Source organism: Nicotiana tabacum, chromosome 2 (assembly GCF_000715075.1).
Source record: "Nicotiana tabacum cultivar K326 chromosome 2, ASM71507v2, whole genome shotgun sequence".
Lineage (NCBI taxonomy): Eukaryota > Viridiplantae > Streptophyta > Magnoliopsida > Solanales > Solanaceae > Nicotiana > Nicotiana tabacum.
The window spans coordinates 102,610,412-102,627,042 of NC_134081.1; positions in this window are offsets into that span (position 1 = coordinate 102,610,412).

A 16,631-nucleotide genomic window follows, 5' to 3' on the forward strand; every position below is an offset into this window, starting at 1 on the left:
CAAATAGGGGAAAAATCTCAGCCACTACAGTGGGGACAGTTGAAGTTTACGTTTTTAGTTGTGGTGTAGTGACCATCTTTTTATAGTACTGTTGGAAGTACCGATGAGTCCAACATATGAACACATCGAAAATGACCCAACAGCGATCGACCCAACCAAACTATCACAAGTGCGCTGGTGGCTCTGGTCCTGTTCCCCCACCCCTCCATTATCTACCAAAATTTGAATCCCGAACTAAAGTGTGGTTTTTTTGGACTCAAACGATAAAAAATAGGTGAAAAAAATTGAGTACTATTTTATATATAACGCGGTTATTCATAAAGCTATATCTTAACGGTACGTTTGTCCGTTAAGATATAGCGCGATGAATATATCCGCTATATTTGAAAATTCCTGCCCCACCAATAATTCATTTGAACCTTACTGACCCACCAATAATTGAGGGTATAGCACATGCATAATACACGCTACATATATAGCGTGCATTAGGCATGCGACCCGGCTGGATTTTTTTCTTATTTAAGGAGTTTTAGAATTTGGTAAAAATCCAATCAGGTCTTCCGAAATAGTTGATCGTTAACTTATTTCGCACTTTATCATAGTGTCCGAAGAGCAAAAAATTGGGGTTTCACTACATTGGGGTGAGGTTGTGGTGGAGAATAACTTAGTACGTTATAGTTGTTCTCCGCATTGTCATGTTAAGTTGCCACTTACAATGTAGTACGATAGATTAGTATCGTTGTTATGTAAAAATATTGAGTATGAGAAAACGTTCGGTTAATAGTAAAGTAACCGGAAAATATCTGTATTTTATTACTCCGTAAGGGGTTGTTTGTTATGCTAAGTTTAACATCGAAGACGATAAAACTCCGACAGATTTTTTGAGAACTCCGGATGAACACCGAGAACTTCTTGTGATAAAAATGTTGGAAATGTACGTCAAGGTTGAAGACGTTCGCAATATTGAGGTTCCGCAAAATAGGGATATCCCTCAATCAACGGGTGATTTTTTTGGAGCAGTTTTATCCGAACAGGTTCCGGGTGAAAGAGTTTGGCCAGATTTAAACTTATCTCCACGAGAGAATGAGGAACGAAGACATAATTTCTCCCCAAGTTTACATAATCCACAAGTAGAGTGGTAAACTTCAATTTTTCTTTGTGTTACGATGTTTATTTTTATGTATTGTATTCGTATTAACACTCATATATTCTTCGGGGGGTACCATCCTGATATGAATTTTACAAGTTATGAACCAACAGACAGCTGGAATATCCTAAGTTTTGGTGTGTTGTCATCAGCAACAGGATAATGTGCATCATAGGATATCAACAGATTATGATTTGTAAATTAAGTGATAAAGTTTATATGTAATTGAGGATGAATTTGAGAAATTTATTATTTTATTGATTGTGCAGTGAAAACGAGCAACTTAAAGGTCCTGGCCTTACTCAATTGCCCAAAGACGACATATTTAATCGGGATCTGGCAGATGCGCAGAGTCAGGAAGATGACAGTGATTATGACAACATGCTGATGAGTCTGGAGATGACACACCCTTCATTGATGAGGGTGATGGTGATGAGTACGAGAATGATGAACCTAATTTGACGAGGGAGCATGCTCCACCTCCCGTTAGACCGAGAGTGTGCGAGTCCCATGCACTATTTTATTCAAGGGAGATTCCCTACCTCTATCAGTTGCCAAGTATGCCGGATGTAGATGCCCTCACAAGAGATCTTGACAAAATTCGGACAACAATGTGGGATGAATCTAGAGCAACAGTGCTATCAAAGAATATGCTTTTTGCTGATAAAGCGCGCCTAAGCCAGGCGGTGTGAATGTACATCATAAAAGAGTGTCGTGAGATCGTGGTTCATGAGTCATCTCCGGAAGTATACAAGGTTATTTATCGTAGATGGTTTCAAGGTTGTACATGGATGCTGCGTGCGAGAAAGTTGAAAACAAATATGTGGATTGTGGGGAAATACATTGGCACCCACACTTGTGAAATGGACACATTCAGTGAGAATTATTTTAACTTGAATGGTGACTTGATTTCTCTTGTCTTGATTCCATACATTGAAGCTTTCATAAGGTACAAGATTAAAGAGTGTATACCATCTGTCCACCAGGTATATGGATGTATCATTATCAAAAGAAAGGCATTTCTCTGGTGTAAACATGCGTTTGAAATTGTTTATGGTAACTGGGATAAGTCCTTTGTCGCTCTACCCAGGTGCATGGATGCATTGCAATACTTTAACCCTGAGACTGTTGTTAAATGGAAGCTTGAGTGCAGTCCGGGAATACTAGAATACATATTCATATATGTGTTCTGGGCATTTAAACTAGCCATTGATGGTTTTATGCATTGTCGGCTAGTAATATCCATAGACGACACTTATGTGTATGGAAAGTATGATATTAAGTTGTTGATCATCGTTGTAGTAGATGCTAATGGAAGTATATTTCCCCTAGAATTTGCTATTTTTGCCAATGAAATCCAAGAGACATGAACATTATTTTTGAACCACTTGAAGGAGCACGTTGTCAGACAGCGTTCAGGTATTTGTCTAATATCTGATCCGCGCGGCGGTATTTGAAGTTCTGTCAGAATTTACGTGCATGGCAGAAACCATATGCCTACCACTGTTACTATGTTAGGCACTTGAAGGCCATCTTCCATAGGGCTTATCCGAACAAGGACTTACATGATTTAATGTGGATGGCTGCAACAGATCACCAAGAATGTAAATTCATGAGGCGAATGCAATTGATTAGGCAGGAAGACCTAGACTCCTATCGTTGGTTGATGCGACATGAGCTTAACAAGTGGAATTTGCATAAGTATGGTGGTAGAATATAGGAAATTTTGACGACAAATGTGTCTGAGTCTTTCAACAGGGTATTGAAGTCTGCACGTGGATTGCCTGTCACTGCCATGGTGCGGATGTCATTCAAGCATATGGCGGAGAGGTTTGTTGAAAGATCTAGAGGTGCATCGTCATTGATAGAAAGTGGTATTGAATTTATGCCACAACCAATGAAACGATGTGAGAAATATAAAAAGCAAGCACAGTGGCATACATTTTTGCAGTACTGCAGCGAGCAAAATATTTTTGAAGTTCGCACTGGTCTGCATCACAACCGCGGGAATAATACACACATCGTCAATGAATCCAGAAGATTATGCTCATGTGAAAAATGGTCAATCTATCACTTGCCATGAAGTGCTTTCAACATATAGGTTTCGCGGCAATGAGGTACGTTGATAAGGAATATAGTGTTGCTGCATACTTAAACACCTATAGTGGACAGTTGCAGCTAGCGGGTGCTGAGTATTATGGGCCGCCGAAACCATTTAAAATGATGTGTAACTAGAATAATGTGCGTCAACGGCAAGTGCAAAAAAGGGCGCGGATACGAAACCAAATGGATGTTGGTGATAACCGTATATGTGCGTAAATGTGGCATATGTTCCCAAACAGGGCACGACCGTCGTAAATGTCCTTCAGCTGATTTCGGAAGCGGTGATAATTCAGCTCAAGATGGCAGTTCATCCAATGTGCCTAATTATCAAGGATAAACATAGTGTTTTATTGCAGTATTTTTTTGTTGTACTAAATATATGTAAATGTTCAGTTTGCAAAATTTTTGAAATAAAATTATGTTTCCAATGGGGTTAAATCTAACTGATATTTACCATTAAAGATTCAATACAACAATTTAACATACACCCCAAGAAATAAATAATAATCTTCCTTCGCCATTATCGTCACTGTCTTTCACTATTTCATTGTCATTGTCTTCATCTTCTTCGTCAACATATTGTATGCACCTTTCCGGACCGAGGGCATCGTAATCTAGGCCCCAGTTGACACACATTTCTCGTATTTCATTGCTATCATCAATAAGACTACTTGCTTGATTTCTATAACAATATGGGTCTCCTACGCCCAACGTCCGTAGTAGAAACCTAGGTAGTCCCTCCCACTCGATAACTATTGGGAAAACAGGATAATCATTGTCTCTATGCAATTTTTTATTTTTTAATAAATCCCAGTACTGATCCTCCATTTTTCTAGGTAGTTAAGATCATCCCGTGCATGATGAATGGCTAGTGCCTTTTTCATCTCTAATATCTCCTTCATCAAATGTAGAATCACTTCTGGTTCATCTTTGTGTGTGTTTGTTTGGAAGGTTGCAGACAGTGCTTGTGGTACAACTTGCCCATGCTAGTGACATAGTATTTTATAATCACACCGTTTTGAGTAAAGGGGAATCCATTGTAGTTTTTCGCCCCAAATTTGCGTACCTTCAGGCTTTGTAGAATGCATTTCGCCCTCAATAATGTGCCCAGCAATGTTGAGATCAATGTGTATATCGATAAGCTTATTTTTCAAGAGACGTAGAACACCATACCACTTGTCATCAACCAAATCAGTATAGCAACCTAGCATAATTTTTCAAGGTAGGGATCGATTGCGTTATGACGTGTACCATGTGGATCTGTTGAACTACCTTTACCTCTTTGCCTCTTCTTAAACCACTTATTAAATGCTAGTGGCATTTCTGAAATGGATGTTGTAATGGTTCTTCAAATGGTCTTTGAATACTAATCTCTTGGTTCAGCTTAAGAAGAACTAAAGTGCACGAACTTGTATATTAAATAGCGCATCACCAATATGTGTTATGTGTATTGTCATGTCGACCTGAAAAAATTATCGATATGAAAAGCAGGACCCACTTGTACCCTAAAGAATCATTATCATGCGAAACATAGTGCGTCACCAATATGCGTTATGTGTATTGTCATGTCGACCTAAAAAAGTTGTAGATCCGAAAAGTTGCATCCACTTGTACCCTAAAGAATCATTATCACGCGAAACATAGCGCGTCACCAATATGTGTTATGTGTATTGTCATGTTGACTTGAAAAAGCTGTCGATCTGAAAAGCTGCACTTAGTTGTACCCTAAAGAATCATTATCACGCGAAACATAGCGCGTCACCAATATATGTTAAGTGTATTGCCATGTCGACCTGAAAAAGTTGTCGATCTGAAAAGCTGCATCCACGTGTACCCTAAAGAATTATTATCACGTGAAACATAGCGCGTCACCAATATGTGTTATGTAACCTAAAATCACTCTTAGTTGCCTATAAAAACCTCGCGCATTTTATTTATTATTTGTGTTGTAACGAAACGAATAGAACAACTTTCCATTAATTTTTCATTTTCGAGCATTACGACATGTCTGGACGCAATGATATACCAAGGTGTTACTGTGGCAAACGTGTAATTTTGAAGCCATGTTGGTCAAATTGCATTCTAGGGCGCAGACATTGGATGTGTAAATAAGTTGTAAGTTATTATTTTTGTGAAAAAATGTTAGTTAATAATTTTTATATAACATGTTAATTAATAGTCTTGTGTTATCATCCCATTGTTAGGACGAAAATCAATTTGGTTTTGAAGAATGGTATGATGAACCCATTAACCATGAATACTACAAATCATGTTTGCTAAACATTTGGAATCTGACCGGTGAATACGAACTCCGGATGTTGAAACTACAAGAACAACTTGCGGTAGTGATGGAGAAACTAAAAGAGGCAGAAGAAGAAATAATTGGTTGGAAGAGAAATTTAAGTACTTGAAGCATAGAATAATGGGCAATAGTGACTAAACAAACACATTGATGCATTTAGTGTAGTATTTTATTTTTATGTTGTACATGTCATGTATTATCTTTAATTGGTAACGAATTTAAATTTATGTTAAGCTGTCTTTTTTTGTGTTCTATTGTCAAACTAATAAATAACCCGAAAAATAAAAAATACATGCGCAAATTATGTAAAACATAAATAATTTTGCTATTATATAATTAATGTCATATATAAAACTAAGAATACATACCAATGAGTCACATAGCTTTTATGCTTTAAAGCATTGGCTGGCCTGAGGCGCATCCCATCCCGCCCGGCTACGCTATCAGGATCATCCTCATCATGTCGCCTCTTTATCGGAGGATGCGCTGCATCATGATCGTCATTAAAGGCTGGGAGGCTCGGTAGAAGCGGCCGATGGGCCAGCAGTAACCTACAAAATAATAAGATATTTTAGTATATAAAATATAAAATACTAACGTTCGTGTTAGCAAAAACATTTAATGATCATACCATGGTCTCAACGGGCTCCTGAATAAGATAATTCGTCTTCGGTAAGTCAGTATCGCACAATGTGGCCTCTGTGATGGGCGATGACGAAATCTTTTAGATATTACTGAATAATCTATAATGTAAAAACACGTTGAAATAATAGTAAGACAAACAAATTTGCGCCTGAGTAGCAACACAATGCTCTATCGGAATATCGAGGTACACTGGAGTAGATGAAGTATGTGAAAGATCCTCAGTAGCCCTCGATAATGAGCCATAACTCAGTTGTTCCCCACTATGCATCTCTCGTATCGGACGATCAGCAACAACCGTCAATGGCTTTGGACGAACAGGAAAATACTGATCTCACTCATGTTGCGTAATGGCCATGCCCACGATCAACACTGGAGTTGACGGGGTCAACTATGAAGTCCCTAGTGACAGCTGAAGGCTGAATGATGGCATATCATGAGGAGCATCGTGTGGGATCAGGGTGTTCACCCGACTGATCATCTCTAATATCCTTCACGGTTGCCTCAACACCCCCTTGCTGGGGACCCCGTCCTCGCCGACCACCATGACCACGTGGGCCACCCCTTCCTCTCTGACCACGCCTGCCACGTCTACCACGTTCAGGCATCATTGGTGGCCCATGATGGTACTCCTCGGGCGGCACATAAGCAGCCTCGTATCCTAAGCACCCATCCTCTCAGTCTCAATGTGTCAATAACAAGATCAGTAACCCGATGGCCAAACACATGCAAAGTTGCCGCTCCCTTGCCTGTATGTTGTAGCATCTCCAATACCAACTGGTACAACTAGTGTAGGCCAATAGCCTGCATAACATATAAAATATTAATTATGGAAGGATAATGTAATGTTATAAGTAACTATAACAAATAACATACAAGTGCCTCATGCCTCCCAGCGTATGGAATGTACCGACCACTAGGGGATGAACGGGATTCCCGATGAGAAGTCGGGAAATGCTGTGATACCAACCCATGTACTTATGCTCGCCCCCTATACGGTAAAGTGGAGGGTATGGCGGAATCAAGCCATACCTATGGTCCCAAGCCTCAATCTGGGCCTCTAGCCAGTCTAAGTATGTCTGGTCAACCTTGCAACGATCATCCCGCCGGTAATATATGATGTGCCAAGTGGGCGGAATAGGTACAAGCTGCGGGCGACCAAATTGGCGAAGGACTCGCTCGGTGGCATGATGCTCGAATATATAGAGACATATCAGTGGGACGGAAGAGCTCCACATAGCTCCGACGCAGGAGCAATAATCTGGCAAACCAGCTATGAGCGCCTTCCTATATGGCCTCCATACGAACTATTTATTAAACACAAGAATCGTGAGTAAACACAATACATCAAGTCAGGCCAAGTAAACTTAAGTATATATGTACATGCGCGCCTTCAAGTAAATCCAACAAATCCATTTAATAAGGGAGATGATGTCAAGCCTCGACCTCGCGGGCGTAGCCTCGCCTATCAACCCACCTCCAAGATAAAGGGAGAAACAGTGGAAGTGGTGCATCTGGAGCTATCGGTTGCAGAGGTGGTAGGACTACAGGAACAACTCCCAGGCCCATACCTAATATAGATTGTGGACGTAAAATTTAAGGGATTGTTTACTATGTATGTTATAATCATGAAAGGAATTCACTATGTTTTCACCTGCAACATTGGTAAGAATCCGGTAACGTCTCTCTGGTTTCCCATGCACGCCCGACACATCTTCCTATACAGGTAACCTAGAACAGTTGCACCTAAGTTGTAGCCAGATAAATCATCTAGCCGCTCCAGATGATGTAGAAATCACAAGCTGACTAGGTTTCCCGAAGTGTTCGGGAATAGTATACCACCAAACATCAGCAGCAACAATAGTCTCGTATGCCGGTCGCTATCCTCTAGTGGTGAATCATCTGTAATCTCCGCATCCATCGCCACCAGATGCTGCCGAACGAGCGTCAGCTACAATCGGCTGGCCCCACTCAATGCAGTCGGCTCCGCTGGCTAGAAACTAGTGAGTCGCTGCAACAGATGAAGGTAATCCACCCCCGTATAATCTCTAAGAGCATGTGGGTAAGCTACAGGTATACCATCAATAGGAAGCTCGAACAGAAATTCCACGTCCTCAAGTATGATGGTAGTCTCGCCGATGGGTAGAAGAAATGTGTGCGTCTCCTGATCACCACCGCTCTATCATAGCCGTGATCAATGCCAAGTCGAACTGCAACCGGCTGATCTCTATGATCCTGTAGAAACCCGTACCTTGAAGGCGTCTAACTATACGGGGATGTAGTGGGTGGTCTAGAATGAACTCCCACATATCGTCTATACATCTGGGGCGGAATGTCTGGGATAGACACTAGGGTTGTTCAAAACCGAACCGACAGTTAATCGAACCGAACCGATAGCTTATTGGTATCGAATTATCATGGTAATGGACGGTGAACGAATTGAGATTTTATAATTAACGACTTAACGGTTTGGGGCGGATTACTCAATTTTCTTATCAGGTAAACCGTTAACCCGTTAAGAATTTTTATATTTATACTTTTACCCTCTACGTATATAAAGTACTATTGAGAAGTCGCCAGTCACCAGAGCTTAGAAAATCTTTCAACAGTTCTGCAATGTAACTTAGATGCCTTCTACAACGAAAATGTCATCTAAGTTACTTAGTTTCCACTTAGATGCCTTAGAAGTTACGTTCCAACAGATTCAGACTAAGTTGCCTTAGATGGCATTTGGACTAAGTAACTTTGATGCCTTTGTAATAACCTAATGGAAAATAAGTGGAAACTAATAAGAAGTTAGAAGTGCATCTGTATTCTGTGAAGTAGTGATATAATTATTTTTTTTCATAGCAGAATTTTACCAGCTATATAATACAATTATTTAATCAATACTTTCCAGAAAATATGCATGAAAATTGAGACAGTGCAAACACAATTCCAAGATAGAACCAAAGAAGACATCAACACAACATCTCAAGATAGAACTAGAGAAAGAGATCTATGATAATGGTCAGAACTGGAAGTAATTTGTAGATCTCAGATGGTATTAATTTGAAACCGTTTGGTATTGATCGAATGATTGTTCAAAAAATTTCTATTTGACTTAGCCGATAAACTGCCCAATAATCGCCCGATAATCTTTAATCTGATACCAATCCGCCTGTTGTCTTATTGGATGGCTACCGAATTAATACATTTATAATCCGATAACCGATAAGCCGAACCGTTGAGCGTAATTATTCGCCCGATCCGCCCGATAAGCACCCCTAATAGACACTGCCCATCCCAGATGTGTGAATGGTTGCCCTGTAGCAATAGTAGCTCTTGAGATGCAGATCCGGGATGCACAAGGGGAACCTCCATGACGATGTTTGTAAATTGAACAATATTAATTAAGGTATTTTTTTTATTTAATTGTTTAACATATTTAAATATATTGCAATATCTTTTATATTAATATTTAATCGATATTTTTTCTATATTATTACTTAGGTTGATACATTTTCTATATTATTATTTCATATGTTAGTTTATTATTTATATATTTTGTTTCTTACTCAGCTATTTTTGGGTATAATAGAATTAAATAATTCATTTTCATAACTATACATGATTTTGCTTAATAAGTACTCATATAAAAAAGCTTAGTTTGACAAATCTTCTATATTGTTGTTATTTATATTTTCTTACATTTGTTGACTAAAATTCGAGAGGGTTTGTGTTTGAACTATCATCTTTTTATAGATATTTTTGGGGTTAACAGAAAATTAAATAATTAATTTTAATAACTAAAAGAGATAATTAAGTAATTATTCAAATAACAAATACTTATCATGATAAATGTTCTACATTAATATTTCATATGTTAGTTGGTTTTGTTTGACCTATCATTTTTTTAAAGTTATTTTTGAATTATAATAGAATTATATATTAAAATTTCAATGAGTAATCAAGATATATTCAATAATTAATCATATAAAAAATACTACAAACTTAATAGTAAATAATATTAAATTTACTTCATTCGTAACGATTTATTTGTTAACTGTCATATTTGCCCAAATATTCCGGCAACTGATTATTTTATGATTCCTATCTAATATTTAATAATTATGTACTGATACATTAAATTCATAATTGAGTACTCTATCCGAGTTTGTTAAGGAGAGCACGTAATTTTTATTCTACACAACGAAATCTTAAAGAGCACAGAAATAACACTACTCTAAATGGCCATAAACAAAGTCAACTACCATAAGCTAAAATTTATTATCAGTTTTATTACGCTAAAGGGCACTACATAACAAATAAGGGCACAAGATAACATTAAAGGGCACTAAACAACAATAAAGTCACATATTAATATATGTACAACAATAACATCACATATAACAATAATTATTTATAAAATAATAATATATCTTTTTTACTAGTTTTTTAGCACCTAAATAAATTAATCCGAATAAAAAATAAAAAATTAATTAAATCACAAAAAAACATAGGCCGCAGTAAAAAAAAATAACTACTAAGCATTTTATATATATGAGTTTTACCGAAAAGTAAGTCGAAATACCTCGATTTAAAATTTTTTGACATGTGAAAATTTGATGATTTGAGAGCTGAAACGAGCAATAGGCAAAATTCCCTATACGACAACGCCTTGGATCCGGTGTTAGCTTGCTAAAATACGGAAAAGGCATAATTTTTGGGGGACGAGTGGGCTCCAATGGAGTTTTTTTTTTTTAAAATGGAGGGGGCGATTTTTGGTTGCTGCTTCTGTCTCGTCGGGGAAGGAGACGGGACCGTATTTTTATATAGGTATAGCGCATATATAGGAGGTGCTATAGTATAGCGCTTCCTGCATATATGATATACCTCCCTACAACTTAAAGTTCAAATATAGCAGATGTATTCACCGCACTATACATTAACGGATAAACGTCTTAAGGTACAACGCAGTGAATAACTGCGTTATATATAAAATGATACTCAGTTTTGTTTTTTTAACATATTTTTGTCGTTTGAGTCCAAAAATACCACACTTTGGTTCCGAACTCCCAAAATTTTGGACTCGAGACAATCATTTTGCTGTTAATAAAAAAACAATGGTATGATAATGCTTTCTTGGAATACATAAAATAACCTTTTTCCATGTTTCTTTAGTAAGTAAAAGAATTTTAAAAAAATATATTTATAAAGGATTAAAATCAATGTATGCAAATTGAATAGTTGAGATAGTTGTAAAAGAAAATGATCTTCGCCCATTAGTGAGATAAATGTCACGACCCAAAACCTAACCCGTTGTGATGGCGCCTATCGTGGTACTAGGCAAGCCGACATATTTCCAAAACACATCGATAGTTCATTTAAAAGATAAGTCAAGCTTTACTTTACTAGAATCTTCATTAAAGGGTTCAAACAAAAATAAAAATAAAATGCGGAAAAGATAGCCCGACATCGGGGTGTCACTAAGTCATGAGCAACTACTACAAACTGTCTGATAACATCAAGACTAGCATAGTCCGGGAAAGAAAACAAAACCAATACAACTAAGGGGAAGATAATGAAGGAGAAAAACAGGGTTGCGATCGCCAGGCAGCTACCTTGCTATCTCCGATGATCCGCTACTGAATATATCAACAACCGCCACCGTGACCAGAAATGTCTGGATATGCACACAAGGTGCAGGGAGTAATGTAAGTACACCAACTCAGTAAGTAACCGAAATAAATAAAGGCTGAGAAGTAGTGACGAGCTAAATGCAAGTACCGTTCATATCACAAAAGTTTAGTAAAGTGTGGCTTGCTTTGTAACCAGAGTTTAAGTCAAATTAGCTTGTTTAAATCAAGTTCAAGTAAATCAATTAGAAATATCTTTCAACAGTTCTCAAACAAGGACCCAAAGAAACTATGAGCGTGGATGATGAAATCATTTACTGCCCCTCGGGCTAACATCACTCAGTCCTCCCAATCACTCCAACCTCACAATCACTCTTGACTCACCGTCACTCACGCCTCACAATCGCTCAACACACGGCACTCGCACTCAGTAGGTACCAGCGCTCACTGGGGGTGTTCAGACTTCAGAGGGGCTCCTACAGCCCAAGCGCTATAATCTGCACGGATAACTCATGTGTTACACAGACAAATCACGTGCTATAATATCATATCAGAATTCGCACGGACAACTCACGTGCTGAGGTACAATACCTCAAAAACAGGCGCTCGGCCTCACTCAGTCATAAACCTCTCTAGTCTCTCGGGCTCTCAGAAATCAAAGAAATCAGCCCAAACAACATTAACATGATGCAACAAATAGAATAACAAAGACTCAGCTATGATGTAAGAATGCATGAACATGACTGAGTATGGGATATCAACTAAAGCAGTGAGAGGACAGCAAGAAACGACCTCTAAGGGTCCAAACAATACTGGCATAAGGCCTAGACATGGTATCTAGCATGATTTACAGTAAATCTTTCTAAAGCACATAAAGAGCATATAGCTACGACAGGTTGTTCAACTTTACGGACCAAGTCACAAATCCCCAATGGTGCACGCCCACACACCCGTCACCTAGCATGTGCGTCACATCCAAATAGTCACATGACACAAAACACTGGGGTTTCATACCCTCACGACTAGATTTATAACCGTTACTTACCTCAATCCGAGCAAATCTCTACTCCGCCATGCCCTTGCCTCTCGAATCGGCCTCCGAGCATCCCGAATCTATACTATTGTTATGGACCGCGTATATCGGTCATGTGTGGTGACTATTGGGGGTCTGGAGACCTGATTAGACCTTTTGCTGCCCAGTATGGTTGACTTTGATGTGATATTGGGTATGGATTGGTTATCTCCATGTCATGTTGTTCTAGATTGTCATGCAAAGACCGTGACGTTGGCGATGCCGGGATTTTCGAGAATTGAGTGGAGTGGTTCTATTGACTATGTACCTAGTAGGGTGATCTCATATTTGAAGGCTCAGCGGATGGTTGAGAAGGGTTGTCTATCCTATTTGGCTTTTGTGAGGGATGTTAGTGCAAAGACCTTTGCCATTGATTCTATTCCGGTGGTACGTAACTTTCCGGATGTATTTCCTACAGACCTGCCGGGCATGTCGCCTGATAGGGATATTGGCTTTGGTATTGATTTGGTGTCGGGCACTCATCCCATTTCTATTTCACCGTATCGTATGGTACCGGCAGAGTTGAAGGAGTTGAAGGAACAACTTCAGGAACTCCTTGATAAGGGGTTTGTTTGGCCTAGTGTGTCACCTTGGGGTGCACCGGTTCTATTTGTAATGAAGAAGGATGGTTCTATGAGGATGTACATTGATTACAGGCAATTGAACAAGGTCACAGTCAAGAACAAGTATCCTTTGCCTCGTATTGATGATTTATTTGACCAGCTTCAGGGAGCGAGGGCGTTCTCCAAGATTGATTTGAGGTCCGGGTATCACCAGCTAAAGATTCGAGATTCGGATATTCTTAAGACAGCTTTCAGGACCCGCTATGGCCATTTTGAGTTCTTTGTGATGTCTTTTGGGCTGACCAACACTCCAGTAGTGTTCATGCATTTGATGAACAATGTATTCCAGCCCTATTTGGACTCATTCATTATTGCACTCATTGATAACATCCTAGTGTACTCTCGTAGCCAGGAGAAGCATGCTCAACAACTAAGGATTGTATTATAGAGATTGAGGGAGGAGAAGCTTTATGCAAAGTTCTCTAAGTGTGAGTTTTGGCTCGGTTTAGTAGCATTATTGGGGCACATGGTGTCCAATGAGGGCATTCAGATGGATCCGAAGAAGACAGAGGCGGTGCAGAGTTGGCCTAGACCGTCCTCAGCCATGGAGATTAGGAGCTTCCTTGGTTTGGCATGCTATTACCGTCGCTTTGTGGAGGGATTTTCATCTATTGCATCGCCCTTGACCAAATTGACCCAAAAGGGTGCTCCATTCAGGTGGTCAGATGAGTGCGAGGAGAGCTTTCAGAAGCTCAAGACTGCTTTGACCACAACTCCAGTGTTAGTTCTGCCATCAGCTTCAGGTTCTTACACCATGTATTATCATGCCTCGAGGGTAGGTATTGGATGTGTTCTGATGCAAGAGGGTAGGGTAATTGCCTATGCCTCACACCAGTTGAAGACCCACTAGAAGAACTATCCTATCCATGATCTTGAGTTAGCAACCATTGTTCACGCCTTGAAGATTTGGTGTCATTATTTGTATGGGGGTTCGTTGTGAGATCTATACTGATCACCGGAGTCTGCATCATCTGTTTAAGCAGAAGGATCTTAATTTGCGTCAGCGAAGATGGTTAGATCTTCTCAAGGACTATGATATCTATTTTATACCATCCGGGGAATGGCAATATGGTGGTCGATGCCTTGAGTCATCAGGCGGAGAGTTTGGGGAGTTTAGCGTATCTCCCAGCAGCAGAGAGACCCTTGGCATTGGATGTTCAGGCCTTAGTGGGCCAGCTTGTCAGATTGGATATTTCGGATCCGAGTCAGGTATTGGCTTGTGTGGTCTCCAGGTCTTCTCTTTATGACCGTGTCAGGGAGCGTAAGTATGATGAGCCCTACATGCTCATTCTTCAGGACAGGGTTCAGCGAGGTGATGCCATAGATGTGACAATTGGTGATGATGGCGTGTTGAGGATGTAGGGCCGGATATGTGTGCCCAATGTAGATGGGATCTGGGAGTTGATTCTTGAGGAGGCCCACAACTCGCGGTATTCCATCCATCCGGGTGCCGCGAAGATGTACCAGGATTTGAGACAACACTATTGGTGGAGGAGGATGAAGAGGGATATAGTTGGGTTTGTGGCTTGGTGTCTCAATTGTCAGCATGTTAAGTATGAACATCAGAGACCGGGTGGCTTGCTTCAGAGGTTAGAGATCCCAGAGTGGAAGTGGGAGCAGATCACCATGGACTTCGTAGTTGGGCTCCCACGGACTTCGAGAAAGTTCGATGCAATTTGGGTTATTGTGGATCGGCTGACCAAGTCCGTGCACTTTATTCTAGTTGGCACTACTTACTCTTCATAGCGGTTTGCTGAGATTTACATCCGAGAGATTGTTTGCCTGCATGGTGTCCCATTTTCCATCATTTCAGATAGGGACACTCAGTTTACATCGTAGTTTTGGAGGGTCATGTAGTGGGAGTTGGGTACTCAGGTTGATCAAAGCACGACTTTTCACCCTTAGATGAACGAGCAATCCGAGCGCACTATTCAGATATTGGAGGACATGTTGCCTGCTTGTGTCATTAACTTTGGGGGTTCATGGGACCAGTTCTTGCCGCTCGCAGAGTTTGCATATAATAACAATTACCGGTCGAGTATTCAAATAGCTCCGTACGAGGCTTTATAAGGGAGGAGGTGTAGATCTCTAGTGGGATGGTTTGAGCCGGGTAAGGCTAGGCTCCTAGGTATAGACTTGGTCCAGGATGCATTAGATAAGGTGAAATTGATTCAGGAGCGGCTTCGCACGGCGCAGTCTAGGCAGAAGAGCTACGCGGACAGGAAGGTCTGTGATGTGTCTTTTATGGTTGGGGAGAAGGTTTTGCTGAAGGTATCACCCATGAAGGGAGTTATGAGGTTTGGGAAGAGGGGCAAGTTGAGTCCCAAGTTTATTAGGCCTTTTGAGGTGCTTCAGAGGATAAGGGAGGTGGCTTACAAGCTTGCCGTGCCACCCAACTTGTCGAGTGCGCATCCAGTGTTTCATGTTTCCATGCTCCGAAAGTATGTTGGTGATCCGTCCCATGTTTTGGACTTCAGCACGGTTCAGTTGGAGGGTGATATAACTTATGATGTAGAGCCGGTGGCCATTTTGGATCGGTAGATTTGGAAGTTGAGGTCAAAGGATATAGCTTCAGTGAAGGTGCAGTGGAAAGGTCAGCCTATGGAGGAGGCCACCCGGGAGACCGAGCGAGAGATGCGGAGCAGATATCCACACTTATTTGACACTCTAGGTATGTTTCTAGACCTATTCAAGGATGAACGGTTGTTTAAGAGGGGGAGGATGTAACGACCCGGCCGGTCGTTTCGAGAGTTATAACTCCATTTCCCCCATTTCTGCTTCTTTTGTGTTCTTCAAATATATTATGATACGTCGGATTAGTTGGTTCGGGTCCGGAGTGGTTTCAGAGTGAATTGAGACACTTAGTCTCTAAAGTAGAAGCTAAAGTTAGAAAATTCAACCGGATATTGACTATGTGTAAACGATCTCGTATTTGAATTTTGATGGTTCCGTTAGCTCCGTTAGGTAATTTTGGACTTAGGAGTGCGCCCAGAATGTGATTTGGAGGTCCATAGTGGAATTTGGGTTAAATTGGCGAATGTTAGATTTTTGGGGAATTTGTGCGGCAGTGGAAATTTTGATATCGGGGTCGGATTGGATTTCTGGAAGTTGGAGTAGGTTCGTG